The sequence below is a fragment of the Colias croceus genome, chromosome 2, assembly GCF_905220415.1.
Source record: "Colias croceus chromosome 2, ilColCroc2.1".
NCBI lineage: Eukaryota > Metazoa > Arthropoda > Insecta > Lepidoptera > Pieridae > Colias > Colias croceus.
This window is the reverse complement of record NC_059538.1, coordinates 11,973,900-11,989,333: the sequence shown is the minus strand read 5'-3', so window position 1 is coordinate 11,989,333 and position 15,434 is coordinate 11,973,900. Positions and strand designations below refer to the sequence as shown.

The window sequence follows — 15,434 nt, the reverse complement described above, 5'->3', positions numbered from 1 at the left end:
GCCGGGGCAGGGCGTAAAATCAAAGATTTATGGGAAATCCGTGACATATATAAAACACCAACAGGCTTTACGACGACGAATTTTATCGTAAACAAAAATGTTACTGTGCGACTTTTTTCTGGAATGTTTTTTGAAGAGAAATATCGTGCCTCTATAGGTATAGTAAAAGACGAATGTCAAATATCTTACCATAGGTATCTATCCTACTAATACATAAAATTGTATGTTTGATTCAAAGAGATTAGTCAGTTCCATAGAATATACTAATAGTTATACTGACTCTATATCTGGGTGCCCTTTCACGAAAAATCAGCTGATGTGATCCATATGAAAATAATTGTTGTACCGATAGTTAGTCTAGAACTCTAGACCAACTTGGCCCTGCGGTTTCACCCGCATTGCTTCGATCCTATTGGTCTTAGCAAATCATTAACAGCTTATAGCCCTCCTCGCTAAATAGTATATCTATCACTGAAAGAATTTTTCAAAGTCTGCTTTGAAAAGACCCTGTAAATCCTGAGATTAGCGTTTCCAACCAAACAAAAAACTCTTCAGCTTTAAAATAATGGTATATATTAGCACATAGGCTACTTTTACGCAGGCACCACGCCAGTGAAGGCTCGTTAAAAATATACGAACAAGCATTTCGTACACGCTTGAAAGCTCCAGAACCACACATACAATCCAAACATAAAACGTTTAGAAATAACCGTTTTGTCATTAAAATATTCGTTTTCAAATCATCCAAACGCATGAAACAATAAGGTACCCTCGTCTACCCATGTCACCGAAGCGGCTCAAATTATTTGCGATTTAATATTCAGGCCACAGGTGCACTTGACATGACTATCTCTTATCATTTTTTAATATTAAACGGTGTGATTGACGGCCAGATTTGATTACCTACGTTTTAGAATAAAATTTTGAGGTTATTTTTAAGTGTTAATTCTGAAGCGGCGGATGAAATCCCAAATTGAGATTGAGCAAAGTTTATTCAGTAGGTTAAATTACATTACTTAATTTAACATGTTTTTTATGTAAAAGAAATTGTACTTTACAAAAAATTATGCTATAGGTAACCATGGACTTATAATTAGGTATATTATAGGCTATAACATTCTTTTTACAATTTTTTAAGAGTTCAGTTTGAAATTAAAAAAAAAAGTATTAACTATGGAGAACAAAATATTATGTTGTATCATTTAAATAAAAAGCTGACGTCATCATCACAATAAGACAGATGTATAATTTGCAAACACAAACTAAAAGTTCATAAATAAACCAAGATAAATAAACAACATGTTTATCTATTTCAACAAAAAGTGAGCAATCATCTAATCGCGTTGATTAAAACAACCTACACAAATAACGCAAATATGTTGTGAAATATGTTCACAAACAATCCCCGAAAAGCCATTAATTTCCAAACTAAACCAAGTTTGTACTATAGTTAAATTAAACCTTTGATAAACATACGTTCGTGCTATCTATTTATGTCGTCTGTCTGTCTTTGGGTTCCGTATGGAAAGGGTAAAACGGGATCCTATTACTGAGATGTCTATTTGTCCGTCTGTCACCACTCACCAGGCTGTATCTCATGAACCGTGATTGTATACCAACAAATTATAAATTGTATAAAGAATAGAAAAAATTCGATCACGAGGCGGGACTCGAACCCGCATCCTTTCACGCCAATCCGGGGCGGATGTCTGACCAACTCCGCCACCCGTGACTCGCCAGAGCGATCGAATTTATAGTTACTATTCTTTCAGTTTTATGTGTCTAAGGGACATATATGAGTTTGAATGCCATAAAACCAAAAATATCAAATTTACCAACAAATTATTAATTCAGTAGGCATTATAGATAGTCTACCGAAAAATAACGCTTAAATTGCAAGTAAATATTACGAATCACAATTTACAGTTTACCTCGCGAGTTTATTATCTTACAGTTTTTACAATCTTACTGTAACATATTATATAGCGTTATTTATTCTATATGTTGTTTGTTAAAAGCGACGTCTGACAAAGACATTCTCTCAGGGATTGCGCGGCTTGTTATAATAATTGACAATTTTGGCGGAGTATTACGTAAACAGCTGGCTTTCATGTTGGCTTCGATTAAATGTGCGTAAAATATATTATATATACTTATAACTTATTATTATATATTGTGTAGTCGTGTCAAATCTGTAAACAAACTCTTGCTACGAAACGTACGTGTACCTAGTATATACATACCTACTAGGTACATATACAAAACGGATTGATTTTTTTACGATTTTTTGTGTATATTTTTGGTAGGTCTGAAAATAAGAAGTAATCTATTACCACATTATTACATTCGGGACCTCTAAGTGGTACCTATGCGATTAAAATAAAAATAACTTCAAAAACAAGCAAGCAGCTGAAGTTATTTTAATTTTAAAATCCACTCAAAATATTTCTAAGCACAAAAAGACAAAAATATACTATGGTTATTTAGTGTTTTCTTATTTTTTTCAAGAAACCTCAAAATAACTATTTCCAATGTCAATCAAATCATCTCGAATCAAGAAAACGCTTACAATAAAAAAAAATCATAATATACACAATAATCACATAACAAACAGAAACAACAAACGAACTGTGTTTCTCTCATCTTCAAAACATACGTAAGTACAACAAAAAATAGCCGAAAACCGTTTGAAGTCAATTCCAAAACTCGACATGTTCCCGCGGTTAACGAAAACCGTCATATTAAATTATTATCACAATTTTCCACGTAAACACTCAAATTTAACGACCTTGATGAACAATTGGGAAAGTAACAATATTAAGTAATTGGCGGGGAAATTGATGAAGCCATATTCAGTTAGGATAATTAGGCAAAGTTGGAAGTTAGCTTATAGTTTGGAATATCAAGCTATCGAGACGGGAACATAAATTAAATTCGCTTCCCAATAACAATACTGTTTTTACTCGATTAAAAGAATCCTAATTGTATTTGCCTGTCAATGAAAATCCTGTGATATCGATACAGTTGTTTCTGAGAAAAATTGATGCAATAATGGTAAGACATACAATTATTATCTACCCTTAGTATTATTGTTAATTTGTTAGCGATTTAGTCATTCAGAGATCACAATGAAACAGAGGGACAGTTGTACATATTTTCTTTATTGAATCTTTATCAAAATAAAATTTAGTAGGTAATCTATTATCTAACTCACTTCTCAAATAATTACGCATATTTTTTTGAAAATGTTTTATCGTAACTGTAAATAATAATAAGTAAGTGTAATTAAAGAATAATCCGCCAGATAAAGTACAGAAGATTAGGTAACAAGGAAAATAATATAGGATATTATTTGAATTTTCATAAGAATTTTCCCGGAAAATCATACGGCCCTTTCTCGCACCTGTTCCATGGAATTTATTATAAGATATTCGACATATGACGCAACTTTACTGTAACTTGGCTGTGCTTAAGTAAGCACCGCATATTGATACAGGGATATAATTATTATAATGACTGTTTATTTATTTATTTATTTAAAACTTTAATACATTACATTTACAAACAGGAAACCTAACTTACAGATAAAACAGCAGCCGTATAACTCAATAATGATCTTAATAATGATAATGATTTGGCAGCCTTATCACTAAATAATGATCTCTTCGAGGCAACCGCGGTAAAAGGTGACGAATAAAAAGATCACTGCTTAAGTTAGTTTTTAATATTTACATACGTTATAAACCTGCCCTATAAGTTACCTCTAAATACCATATCTTAATGCAGATGTATGGATGTTGACGGATATTTACATAAGGATATTAACATACACGCACACACTCACACACACATTCACATACACACTTAGGTTCAAGCACACACACTAAGTACTAACTACCCCAACACACACACAAACACACGTACACATACACTCTCCCTATAGATGTACAAACACACAAATGAGCCACAATGGCGTAAGAATGCCCCATTCGCAAAACAGAGATCCCTGATTTACGCTTAATTCGCAGTTAACACAATCATGTACAAAATGCTATTAAGCGCTTTCCCAATCCGGTAAAAACCGGTTTCAACCGCTTATCATCGGTTCCAGCCAATCAGGTTGTTTGCGTTATTTTTAATTGAAAACAATCATGCCGCGAAAATTGAGGTTTCACTATAATTGCTTGAAAGCTTACCCTACTATCGTAAACGATGGAGCAATTTGCAAGCTGTTTATTATGTTCATTAAACATTTTTGAAACGTTTGAAAAATACGTTTGAAAATAAATTATTTGGAAACGTTTTTGCTTAGTGGACACTTAATAACATTCATCTGATTAAGTTAAGTAATTGTTGGGTCGTTTTATCAGCCTTAAATTTGTCGTATTTGAATGTTTTACTCGTTAAAATAACCTAAATGCTGATTTTAAATGATGTTTTGATAGCTATCCGCATGCGGCTGCACCCGCTTTTTCTGAAACTTAACACATTATAGTTAATTTACTCTATCGATCGACTCTATGCTTAAAAAATCCGTATTCTACAGATTATAAAGAAACTTCGAGATGGCCATAGCATGCTATCTTTTTAGGAAAACTTAATTGGGAATTACATAGAAACCAGCTAGGACTAGCTATATTTCGTATAGAGTAAATAGCGTGTTTGTGTGAAGCACACGAGCGTACAGATTCTAGTTCCCAAATTAGGTTTTGGTTTTCGATAGATTTATAGAAACAGAGCAAATTTTCCTATACTCCTTTGCTTTGAATTGGGTCACAATACTAAAGGATATAGGACACTAACATAGTAACAAAGATGATATCTGTAACAGAATGACGTGTGGGGACTCGGGAGTGAGGGTTGAGACCTACTTCTGATCTTTCTTTAGAAACGTACCCATTCCTTTTGTAAAGATAATTTATTATGGATAATGATTAAGAACTAGTCTTTATAATCCAAATAGAAAATTATAAGCAGGTAATTCGTATGTTTGTACGTACATATACCTGTAGTAACTAAATAAATAATGTAAACCGTTCCTTATTTCTTCCTTTCTTTGTAATATTAAACATCAAAAAGATAGTGTTTTTGATGTTTAATATTATTTTTTTGGCATGTCCTTTTTTTGTCATGTCCCAAGCGAATACTGAAGGATGTACTAGGTATATATTCAAATGTGGGTGTTAATTACATTCTGAACCCACAGTTGGCGTGCCCTCTGGCAGACAAAGGGACAAACTTGTCTTGAAGATAATTAAATTATGAATTTTTAGTCTAACAAGAATTAATTGAAAATGGTAACCACTAACAGTTACTCACTAACTATAATCTCAATATTATCACTACATAGTATAAAACAAAGTCGCTTTCTCTGTCCCTATGTCCCTTTGTATGCTTAAATCTTTAAAACTACGCAACGGATTTTGATGCGGTTTTTTTTTAATAGATAGAGTGATTGAAGAGGAAGGTTTAAGTATATTTCATTTATTAGGTTTTAGACAAAGCGGGCGAAGCCGCAGGCGGTAAGCTAGTATTGAATAAAACAATTTTCTAATATATTATTTAATAACATTGTTTAAATATAGAATATATAAGACCGTAACAACGGCTGCTAAAGGGTGCACGTAACCCCTAATTAAATTTGAACAAGATAATTGGGTCCCAAAATAAAATCAACATGTTTGTTACTTCCTATCTATTTTATTTGAATATTTAATTCCTATCTATTTATTTATTCTTAGTAGGTAAAGTTTATTTTTGAAGTGAAACTTCTTTCAAGGCGTCATGGAATTCCGCCACGTCATGGAATAAGGCGACGATTTTTGTATCTTTGGATCTTGCCAAAGAAGTTTCACTTCTGACACGTTTGCTCGGCACACACGTTCTTATTTATCTACACCTTACAACATACAAATAGAAACTAATAAACAGACTATTATGCGCATTTAATAACTCAGGCCCCGGCACTAGAAATCCCCGGCAATAGAAAATCTATTGTGTCGTGGACTGATCGGGCCGCTTGGCTCAATGGGTTATAAGTACTTTTTAAGATTCCAAACTAACATTACAATAACAAGAACATGTCACAACGAACACGGTAACAATAAACCATTTCGTCAGCCTTAAAACTATTTCACTCCAATATAGTATCAGCAGTTTACATAAAACTATTCAAACAATTGAACTGGGTTCGCAATATGGCTTGTTGATTTAGTTAACAAGTTATATATAACAACGAAGTATTTACTCGGTTCATGTAATAATATAAGGGCTATGTTTTCAGAAGTGTTAGGGTTGGTCTTGGATTAAGAAGTAATTATAACAGACGGGTAATGCGTAGAAAAATAAGCGTGATTGCTTTTGAAATTTGATGCTATATTTGTTCAGGTTTTGTATCTAAAACATCAAAGGCTTTTTTATATTTTTAACCGACTCCAAAAAAAAAGGAGGAGGTTATCAATTCGGCCGGTATTTTTTTTTATGTATGTACACCGATTACTCCGAGGTTTCTGAACCGATTTACGTGATTCTTTTTTTGTTCGATGCGGGATGGTGTCGAATTGGTCCCATAAAAAATTTATTCGGATAGGCCCAGTAGTTTTTATTTTATGAGCATTTTTGTCTGTAGGTATTTGTAAATTTTGCAAGTGCAAGTTTGAAGTCGGTTGTTTTTAACGCAGTTATCACTTGTGATTATTACCTACGTATAACTAACGTAGTGACTATATTTGATAGTCTACTACTATAATGCTAGAAAGCGAGCTAATGAATCATTTCTTATTCATTTATATGCTACGTTTGAAAACCATTAAAACTTTAATTTTATGCTCTTTTAAGCTTTAAGAATTGTATGTACATTCATCTGCATCGTATATAAATAAAGAAACAGAATATTTAGGAAAATATCCTCCGAATCGTACTGTAAAGTATATTATGAGTTTGTAGAAGCACTCCAATTTACCAAGGTGTCCATCTCGTTACCTTGTGATTGCACCAGCCTTGAAACTGCATAGTGCAGCATTAATTGTTACTGGCTTGCTCAAAGGTAGGTAGATAAACTATTCCCTTATGTAAACTTATTTATCCAAAAGCTAAACATTCATATTATATGTATAGCAGTTACTAGTCTCCGATCTTTACAATTACAGGATTTTTTCGTTTTTAATTATTTCTTTACACTAGATTTCCGCCCGCAGCTTCGCCCGCGTTTGCAAAGGAAAACCCGCATAGTTCCCGTTCCCGTGGGACTTCCGGGATAAAAACTATCCTATGTGTTAATCCAAGTTACCCTCTATATGTGTGCTAAATTTCATTGTAATCGATTCAGTAGTTTTTACGTGAAAGAGTAACAAACATCCATACATCCATACAAACTTTCACATTTATAATATTAGTAGGATTGTCAGCCAGAAAAATTATAATTTTAAAGACTGCCCTCTCTGTATTAATTCGCACGTCATACAAAATCTACTACGGAAAAGTAAATTTTTATCTACTTTAGAAACAAAGTCGCGATCAGAAGCTTGTAGCAAAATAAACACTACAAGAAGCCGTGTCTGCACGTTACATCTTCCATGCAATTGGACTGAGATACCTTGTTATGTTCAGTAGCTGAAATGAAACTACAGCCAAAGGGAAATATTCTCATCCTATGTAAATGTTCCGTAGCTACATTTAGTGAGGATAGTCGTAGGAATGTAAAAGAATAGTGGAGAGAAATGATGTTTCGTACCATAAACCACATAACGCAAAGTAACAAGAGCTATCTTTTAGGAGAGAATTATCTAAGAAGACATAGCTTCTAAGGACATATACAATACCTACTCTAATCATGTTTCTTTATAAACTAGTTAGTTAGGTTTATAACATGGCTACAAGAAACTGAGACTATAAGGTCTGTTTTAGCGCTCACTAGCTTACCGCCCGCAGCTTCGCCCGCTTTGTCTAAAACCTAATAAATTATATACTAAAACCTTCCTCTTGAATCACTATCTATTTAAAAAAACCGCATCAAAATCCGTTGCGTAGTTTTAAAGATTTAAGCATACAAAGGGCCATAGGGACAGAGAAAGCGACTTTGTTTTATACTTTGTAGTGATTACGGAAAAATAGGTGAACACCCTACCAGAAAAAAAACACATGTTTTTCTGAACGATTTTTTCAAGTCAATATGTGGTCTGCCTATTCCACCCTCCTAGTCTGTGAAAGACACATACGTTTTACTGATCGATTTTTCTTACGGGAGTTGGTTTACCTTTGATCAGCCATCCCTTTTTTCAGCTATTTTAATAACTTGAAAGGTGGACATTTCTCTTTTATTTACTTTAGGTGGTTTAGCTTGAAAACTGCTACCATTTAAAACACAATCAAACACAATTGAAGCTAATAGATTTCTATTACAGAACTTCTCCTAACTTATTTGTCCTATTTACATTTATTCCTGAGAACTTAGTTCATAATAGAGTTCGGAACTTGCACAATACTGAGATTGTGAAACTAAGCAAGAACTGAAACAGAACTGTTATAATGAAATAGAAGGTAGTTAGGACTTCTGTAACTCCTGTTTTTTGTGAAATCAAAAGTTAAAATAATGACTAAGTACAGTTGAAATTAACATGCGTTTGTTTGATGAGGACATTGTGACATTTGATCACAAAGCAGCTCGTGTAATAGTTATAGGGTTTCAGTTTTTAATTCTATTACAAATTAATGGAATTAAATAGATGTGTTAGTAAATGTAGTAACTATAAAATGAAAACATCATTTACTTAATTCAGCCATTTTTTATCGAATTTTGACAGGACTTTCAATGATAACTAGACGATAACTTAACCTAAAGTTTTTCATTGAAGAAGAATTACGGTTCCCCACCAGAATATATTACCTTAGTCCATTAGTTGACTATTACTTAATTCAAAAAGAAAGAAAACTAAAGGTATCCTTTCCAATAAAACACTTTATAATCACAGCAAAACTGACAAGGCCAACGACCTGAGCTAGGTTTCAAATCAGTTTTGATAGCATCGCGACCGTCGACCCAAGTCGAGAAGAAAATTGCCGTGAGCGAAATGTCAACGACACTTACCGTGGCTTGATAGTGCAGACGTTTTAAAGTTTTTTCCAACTTTACAGGCAATTCACCTAGTTTTTAGGGAACATTCAAACGTATGAACCGGAGTGCAAAGGTCAGTGTGATTATGACACTGTTTTTGTAGCATTATGTTTTGTCTGAAGCTTATGGAAAATGTTCTGTTTGTACTTGTTCGGGTCTAATTGTGACCAAATGTTTGTTAACAGTATTAGGTATTTAAATTAGAGTATGCACTTGCAATTTAACTAGATAGAACTTATGTCTATTATTGAAGAGAAACTTCTTTATCGGGGTTGGAAAAAAAATGAGTGTAACATTTTTTCGTTACGCGTGACATTTTTCCGTTACGCGCCAGCTTTTTCTTATCCCTACCACGCGTAATTCGACGTATTTCTGTAAAGTTGCATATAGTAAATTATTTTTTGATAAATAAGGTCAAAAAGAAGTTTCAATGCTTACGTGTGTACGCTAGTACACGCACACATTTTTTTTATTTACTATACTTTTATCGTGACGATTATCTCACTGAAATATACCTAAAATTCCTCTTGACAAACGATATCAAAACCCCAGTTAGACATTTGATTCTTTTACTTCTTACATCGTCCTTATATTACAACTAGCGGTCCGCCCCGGCTTCGCCCGTGGTACCTACATGTTTAAACTATCCTATCTCTCAAGTTGGATCGAACTGCACATGGTGTACGAATTTTATTATAATCGGTTAAGTGGTTTAGGAGTCCATTGAGGACAAACATTGTGACACGAGATTTATATATATTAGATGATAGGTAAGTTCAAGCACTGTATTATTTAAATTCCTTCTGAAAACTTATTAAATTTATTACCATTCTTTCCGGTTTTCAGGATAAATAAGTAGGTAAATATCGAAACACATATGAGATATATCTCCCCTCCTAAGTCATGTATCTTTTACAGGATACTAATAATGTTGTCGTATTAACAAAATGGTGTTGAACATAAAACATGACAGAAACAAATGTTAAAATCTATTCCAGCTACGTCCGAAGGGTTGATTTTATCCTCGTTTCCCCTTTAGCGATAAAAGCATGGAATTACCCGTAATATTTATTAGAAAACTTTTCCGTGGGTAAGTAGTTACATTTTATTCGCTTTTGAAATATTGCGAAGCGAAATATAACAGACAATGAATTTTAAACAAAGACCGCCTTATTGTTAATAAAATACTGCAAATTTTAAAGCGTAATAATGATTTATAGCAAATGTGTTGTGATTTATTATGTTTTTATTTCTGTGTGATTTTATGATGAATGCTTCTATTTTTAATTAATAAGAATATTTTTTTGTTGTTTTACGAGGGTAAATGGGAATTCATTGTTTAGGCTTCTCTGTCAAACAGGGGATGGAAAATTGTATAGAACGATTGTTAATTACATTACGACTGAAACCGCGGTTAAATCTTGTGTTTTTTATTGGAGGTGTATTATTTATTTAATTGTTTATAATATTCTAATATCATGGGTCTAGAAAACGCTAGAACGATCGAATTACTTCGATTAAATATTATGCCAAATGTTAACAGAGTGAACAAGTTTTCTGGAAAATAAATTTCACTATATATTTTTATACAATAGTCTATAATATACCTACTATTACTAAAACTAAACTAACATTAACGTACATATACTAACGCTTTACCCTACTTCGTCTGTGTTACAAATACGTAATCTAACTTTTGTACTGTTGAAATATTTTTCAATTTCCCTTAGTTAAGTTTTTCCCTTACAAATTACAATATCTCCCCCTATATTGTCTACACTAATATTATAAAGAGGAAAACTTTGTTTGTTTGATTGTAATGAATAGGCTCATAAACTACCTACTAGACCGATTTTGATGAAATTTGGCACAGACAATCTTTAGACCCTGAGAAAGAACATAAGCTACTTTTTATTGCGAAATATGTACCACGGGCGAAGCCGGGGCGGACCGCTAGTATAGTAATATTAGTGTACTCTAAAGTTCTAGACGTATCTAGATATTTCTGCCGCTTTGATCATTGTAAGTGTTAAGTCTGTAGAGCTGTTCATCTCCGGTTGCCTTCCGACTGAACTGTCCTTAGCTTTACTGAAATGGTTGGCCTTTGTAGTTATTTGTATAGTTGTCTCATATAAAAAAATAAAAACATTTACTTCTTATATACATGGTATTTAACACTATTTCACGTTTATTTTCATGCGTTTATTGAACTGACGGACTGAATTATTATTTCATTTTTATGAAGTCAAATTTCAAAATCTTCCAAGAAAAGTATGTACTACGAATCATAAAACAAAGCGTTGCAATAATTGTTGTTTGGTATGAAAACTAAAACTCTCAATGTAATATAATTTCATTCCTTTAAATACCTCTAGGTACAAATACAGCACAAACCGTAAAGAACATTTTTACTTCGAATCTTTGAAATAACTCATATTTAAAAATCTTGATATATTTTACGAGATTTTAAAGAAAAGAACAAAAAATCTTAATTAGTTTTTATTTTACCAATCCAGTTGGTTATGCATTCTTGAACACAAAAAACCTTTTAGTTTTACCGAATTCACAATTTTTCCCAACTTTTTCAATTGTTCCTTCCTGAAAACCGTGTATTACTTTTTCTTTGAACGAGTCAAAAAATTCTCATAAACACCGACGTACATTCCGTGAAATTATAAATTAAAATTTATTCGTTTTTATTGCCACAGGCAAGAGTTTTAAGCGTGAAATATTATGTTAAAAGGACATTCATAAATTTTAAAAGTATTAATTTTGTATTTTCTAAACCCAAATCAGTTTTATCAGTTTATGTTTCGACGATTGTCAGATCATTAATTTTTGCGTTTGAAATTAATCGTCTATTCGATTCCTTGTTTTTAGTAAATAGAATTTAATTTAGTTTAACTGCATCAGAAAACACAATATGAGCTACACAAATTCTTTGCACGCTGGCTCGTTCACGGGTAAAACCGCGCGTACAGCTAGTAATTAATATGTTTAACAAACGAAAACTTTAAACCATTTAAAAAAAACGACGTGTGTCACTCGGGGACTGCCGCGGTAAAGCTATTGCATGCTATGCCTTCAAGCCACACCTCCGCCTGTCGGAGTGGGTGTGCGTGAGGTTTTTCGTTACGCAATTTCTGGATTCGGTCCCCGCGCTCAAGGCCCGCCATAGAAGCTATGCAATAGCTTAAAACCCGATCATAGACCTGACTGCAAAACGTCGAGTTAAATAAATCGCATTTTATTCATTAGCGTTTTAATTTATAAATCTCAAGGTGCTTTCATTTACAGAATATTTCAAAGGTAGCGCTAGTTATTTACTATTTACTTCAAAGTGAAGGAGTTAACCTGTTTGAAATTCAACGGATCATTACACTGCCGAGTTAGAAGTTAATTTTAATTTTTAACCTTTGGATTGAATGGCTAGTAGAAACTTGCATTTCAAGTGTCCACAATTTTTGGTTGGTTAGTTCCTTCATTGGAAAGGTTGGTTTTATCATTACTGTTCGTAAGGACAGAGTTGATTTAAAGGGATTTTTCAGTGGCTGATAGTTGATGTTAAGATTTTATTGAAGTGAAACTTCTTTATCGGGGTTGGAAAAATTTAGTGTAGTCATTTTTTTCGTTACGCGTGACATTTTTCCGTTACACGCCATCTTTTTCTTATCCCTACCACGCGTGATTCGACATATTTCTGTAAAGATGCATATATATAGTAAGTAAATTATTTTATGAAAAATAAGGTCATAAAGAAGTTTCACTTCTTACGTGTGCACACTAGTACACGCACACATTTTTATTTTGGTTATAAAGAGGGTTGATTTGAAATAGGGCATTGCACAAGAATATTAAATTTTACGGTAATGAAATCACATCAGTTTTTAATAGATTCAAAGATACAAAATAAACTAATGACTTATCCATAAATAATAACCGAACCTTCACCAAAACTGGACAATTTATTTTAAGTTATTGTAAACTTTTTGCCTGTTTCAAAATTATTTCAGACACATTTCAATAAATACTATACCTACCTACTTCTAAACGATTTTTGAGGATATACATCTGTACAGATTAAGAGAGATTCAAACTAGGTATAACATTAACATTTTCTTGCAAAATACTTATATTTCGCATAAAACAAACGTAACCCGCAGCCGAGCCATAACTCACCTGAGATTAAAATAAGTTGACATTTCATACATTTCCCTGGTTTTCTGACCATTAACAAACCGACCCTTTTCTTGTAAGGTAAAGTCCAGATTGTGACTTCCGAAATATAAGCTTAAAATGTTTTACGACTTGTGCATTATCACAGATTAGATACTAAGTATATATCTATTATGGAATTATATTTAACTAGGTAGATTTCCGACCGCGGCTTCGCCCGCGTTTTCAAAGGAAAACCCGCATGATTCCCGTTCCCGTGGGATTTCCGGGATAAAACCTATCCTATGTGTTAATCCCAGTTACCCTCTATATGTGTGCTAAATTTCATTGTAATCGGTTCAGGAGTATTTGCGTGAAAGAGTATCTAACAATAAACAAACACACACATCCTCACAAACTTTCGCATTTATAATATTAGTAGGAAGTAGGATTTAAACAGGACATGGCATACCTACTTAGTACCTAGATGGAAATATAGATATACTACTGTGTTATGATAACTGTGTACATTTTATATAGAAAAATAATTAATTTATTTCATTTCATTTAGGTATAACTATAGGTATTTCCATCGTTTCTATATATATGTATATGTTAGAATTCATCGACATTTAGCCAACTTATTTCGTCATAAAATCTTCACGAGAGCGTTTCATATTGTAACGTTGTAGGCATTGATGCATGGTTCATAGAACAATTACGATTATTTGTGTAATGACGTTAATTATCTCGTTTCGTCGAGTATTACAATAATTAACAATTATTGAAAATATAATTAATAGAAGGATACTAGTGTTAAATAGTGAATATTTTAATTATACAGCCTTCACGCAAAAACCAGAGAATAAGATTGTCTTTTAGGATTTAGGTAGTAGGTACCTACCTAGGCGAAAATCTCAAATAACTACCTAAGTAGGAATTTATTGTTGTGTACATTTTACTAAATTACTAACCTATCTAGGTATCTACCGAGGACCTTCTCTTGGGATAAACTTAAAAATGTATCGAGTTTTTAACCGTTTTCTTCAAAACTCAAACTCAAAACCAAAACAATCATTTAGGTATTCAGTTCGGTTCTTTCAGAAGCACTTTTAAATATATTGAACCGTAGCAATTGTGTACCTTTGCCACTTGTTTGAAAGGTTTCTACAGATTCCTGAAAGGTTCGGCATTATGTATCGACTCAATAGTAATGTTTATTTATACGAATATTGGTACCTTACCTACCTACAAGTGCAAGTTTGTATAAGGTTTATTTATACAAACTTGCACTTGCAAAATTTACAAATACCTACAGACAAAAATGCTCATAAAATAAAAACTACTGGGCCTATCCGAATAAAATTTTTATGGGACCAATTCGACACCATCCCGCATCGAACAAAAAAAGAATCACGTAAATCGGTTCAGAAACCTCGGAGTAATCGGTGTACACACATAAAAAAAAAAAAAAAATATACCGGCCGAATTGATAACCTCCTCCTTTTTTTTGAAGTCGGTTAAAAATGTATGAGTATTTGCAGTAGGTAAGTAATAATGTAACCAGTGTTAAAACAACTCTCAATCCTAAGTGATCTTAATCCAATACTTAGGTACCGAAATATTCATAAAATCCTAAAATAACAAGAATGTTTTATGATAAGACAGTTTCAAACAGCTAGCAATCTAACCAAGAGAATAGAATTAAATTATATTCAAGTAGGTATTCACGACGAAAAGAAGACTGGTAGTTTCCGTTAATTAAATAAAATGAAAAAATCCTTTCTAAACAATAATAGCTGTCGACTCCACAAACTTTCTAATTAAAATTTCACAAAGGCTTTCCTAGATAGGATCAAAAGGCCTTCACAAAAAGTCTACAAGCGATTTCAAAGGGCACTGTTAAACATACTTGCAATTTACTAAACGACCTCTCTTCTCACAATGCATAATTACCTTGCAAACATTTTGTTTCAGTCAAGTATCCGACAGCTATCATTTCACTAAATAACACTAAAATCACTAGAACACTATCGCTTTCAATTTAACTGTTATTTACGAACCGTTGACGGTTGATGAGCGTCGGTTTTTACAAATTCATACGCGAAATTCAATCTCGGAATTAGCCGTTCGGGAGGCGTTGACACGACCTTCCTCAGTGGAGGGT

General features: G+C 32.9%; 1 protein-coding gene across 1 annotated transcript in view; it reads right to left on the bottom strand.

The window, feature by feature from the left end:
- The window catches only part of LOC123701658 (neuroligin-4, Y-linked-like), a 60,644-nt gene extending 45,219 nt beyond the window's left edge, over positions 1 to 15,425 (bottom strand). Inside the window, exon 1 of the mRNA XM_045649148.1 lies at positions 15,224 to 15,425. The gene's annotated coding sequence lies outside the window, so the exon portion shown is untranslated. The remainder of the gene's footprint in view (positions 1 to 15,223) is intronic.
- Positions 15,426 to 15,434: the final 9 nt, after the last annotated feature.